Source organism: Citrus clementina, unplaced genomic scaffold (assembly GCF_000493195.1).
Source record: "Citrus clementina cultivar Clemenules unplaced genomic scaffold, Citrus_clementina_v1.0 scaffold_3, whole genome shotgun sequence".
NCBI classification, from domain to species: domain Eukaryota; kingdom Viridiplantae; phylum Streptophyta; class Magnoliopsida; order Sapindales; family Rutaceae; genus Citrus; species Citrus x clementina.
In genome coordinates this window covers 21,779,883-21,783,343 of record NW_006262339.1, presented here as the reverse complement: position 1 = coordinate 21,783,343, position 3,461 = coordinate 21,779,883, and positions in this window count along the sequence as shown.

The following is a 3,461-nucleotide window of genomic DNA, read 5'->3' as shown; positions in this document are numbered from 1 at the left end:
TTAAGCATATATTAATTTCTTTTCCCCGTCTGCTCTCTAGTATAGACTTTGACTTCATAAAATTTCTAAGCAATATTTTCTTTGCCATCTTCACCAACTTGAACTTGTCAGTCAATACGACTGAAATTCAACTAAGGTTTGAAGTTTCAACATTCCATTATTATTGTTTAAAGAAAGAGATCAGAAAAATCAAGTAATGACATCAAAACATTTGGATACCTTTTATGACATTAATTTAATTAATAAATTACACTCCTTGGTATTGTTAAAAAAAGTTTGGGCCAGGTCACATATATACTTGGTTTAATATACTGGATCAATCAAATAGTTAATAAAAGAGTAGAAAAAAATGTTTGGTCCAAGTCAGATAACTTGGAAGTCACTTAAGTTCAGATGGTATTGTGTAGCTTTTATCATTCCTCATAAAAGGTGAAAGTAGCGGTGGCCAATGGGATAGGCTGGCTAAGGGGCTAAGGTTTGTGAAAGTTCAACCCAATCTTACTATTAAATAAGTTGAGATAAAATCAATCAAACTCAATTAAATAAATATTTTTAACTTAATTCAACCAAACCTTTAACTCATCGGATTAGGTTGGGTTGGACTAATTTAGTTGAAGATTAAATTAAAATTAAATAAAGAAAAATATATGAAACTTAAAATGAAACTTATTAAAACTAAATATAAATATATTAGAACAAAAAAATTTTGTGCACTGTCGTGTACAATAAAGAAAGCTAAAAAACCAACTATCTTAGATTAAGAAAATTTCAACAACGCGCTTCTAGATTTTATTCCCGGCTTCCTGCATCTCTTTTTCAATTCTAAATTCAGACCTTCTAGATAAATAACTAACATCATGTCCAGTAACAAAATGAAAGTGATATATAATTACATACTGTTAAGTATTTACTAAAAATAAAAGAGAAATTGAAATCAATTTACTTTTAGAATTAAACTTATAAGAAATAAATTAACTAACATGAAAGAGTAATTTAGTTTTGGATCTAGAGTCTGTAGCAGTAGATACGAGAATGAAATAGTCTCTTCCATAAAACAATAAAAAGAATTAAAAATGAAGTTTGTTGTTTAAATCTTTAGGATTTTACAATTGAGGATAAACATATTATTATTATTATTGTTATAGGTTGGGTTAAGCTAGATGGATTCATCATAATTAACTCAACCCAATCTAATTATTAATTGGGTTTGAAAAAATTGATGCAATTAATCTACAACAATCCATTTAACCCATCAAAATTAGATTGGGCTGGATTAGGTTGGACCACCCTAACAAAGAAAGTCCTTAAAAAACTCCTATAAACTCCACCAAAAATTTAAACAATTAAATGAATTTCTTAGGACACCCTTCTCATTCCAAAAATAACCCTTAATGACTATCTCAATTGTTGCCTGAAAATCAAATCCCCTACAATGATGTTCTTGTTGCTCATAAATTGATTTTTACGTCTTGTTTTTGAACTTTTCGTTGATATTAGAAATCGTAATTCTTGTCGCTAGAAGAATATTTTTATTTTTTAAATTAAAAAAAAGACATCTAACAAGTTAGGCCTAAAGTGAATTAAAACAAAATTTGTAAAAAAGTCCGAATTATTGCGTTGCAATTTATGTTGGCCTCTGTTTTTTTATGGCTATGGAATCCGTACACAATTTTGTTATCTTGGTTTTTCTACGTCGAAATTCAATCACCATAAACGCGTCTCTATGATTTAAGAAGCAAAGAAGAAGTTTTTTTTTTCTTTTTTTTTTCTTTTAGGTAATTTAAATTACGGTTAAAATAATAAGAGTATAGAAGGGGTTTCAAGAAGACTTTAAGGAGGTGTTTGGTTGGGAGGAGAATGAAGGAGAGGAAAGTAATTTAAATCTCTTTTTATTTCCATTGTTTGGTTTGATAAAATATATAAGAATTTAATTTCCATTAGAATTTAATTTCCATCATAATATAGAATTTTGATTCCACACCAAGTAGTGAAGAATTTAAATTCCTCTTATGTTGGAAACTAAAATTTTCAAAATTACCCTTCAACTTTTTAACTTGTTTAATGCCATTAATAATTATTATTTATAATTTTATTTTATTGATTTAATATTATAAATGGACTTTCGCCGGAAAGTCGTCGGACCGCCGTCATACTTAACAGGAAAGTCGATGGATCTCCGTCAGACGTCGCCAGAAAGTTATCGGACTATCAATGGACCGCCGCCGGACGTCATCGGACTTCACTGAAAAGTCGTCGGACCACCGCCGGAACTTCGTTGGAAAGTCACTGGACCACCACCGAACCATCATTTTATTTTATATTATATATATATTTCATTATTAATATAAACAATTTAATATCTAAGGTAAAAAATAAATTTGTCTAAATAAAAAAATTGTAATTCCTTTTCTTATCAAATTTTATATCAAATCAAACAATAGAATTTAATTTCACTACTCTTCTTCATTCTTTTCTTTTCCCTTTCTCTCCATTCCACTATTTTCCTCTCCTCATTTTTCCTCAAACCAAACACTACCTAAAGGGTTGGCCAAAGCTTCACTAATGGTAAAAATATCTGCGGGACCCGAATTGAACCTGTGGGGCCAGCGCATTCAAGTTGGCTACGGACAATTGAGAAGCTTCAAAAAAAATTTCGGACCTAATTTGGGGGCTAGGCCCAAAGCCCATAATTAATTCAGATTAAAACTGCTTGATAAGGTGGTTATTATTTAATCCTCCTGCCATGTGTACATTTGAATATGTAGACATGTCATATATTTTGAAAACTGATTGACAAGTTGATTTTTTTTTAATACTAGTTACACACCAGATTACTGCATTACACAGATATTTACAACGGCTATCAAATATTACACTGATATTTACAATCAGATATACATGATTTGGACTTATATATGATTACATTAAATTCTATTAAATACATGCCCAAATAAATTGTCCTTACAGACGAGGGATGCGCATTTCGCAAGGAAGAAGAAGATATAAATATTTAGCCCCCACAATGCTTTTGTGAGGGCTTGAACCGCTGCCCTCACAAGTGTGAGGGCAGTAGCCCACCACTTCGACCAAGGCCGAAGTGGCATTGACAAGTTGATTATTACAACAGAAAGGGCACTGACACGACTCAAAAGTGTATTACTCTCAAGTATAAGAGTGTCTAGTTATAATATAATCCGGTGAGATCGGGGTCGAACCACAGGGAGTTTTAAATTTAGTAAAACTAAGAAAATTAATTGCGGGGTAAAGAAATTATTTGAAATTGATTTAAAAATAAGCTAAGGTTTAGGATCCACTCTCTGTATTCAAACTATAATTTTAATACTCTCTCATTTATATTTTGCCTCACTTTTATCAATTAATTATTATATCATTTAATTTTATGTGTGTAGATAAATATAGAATAAAGTATCTAATGTGTCACACTATATTAATGTGTCGAC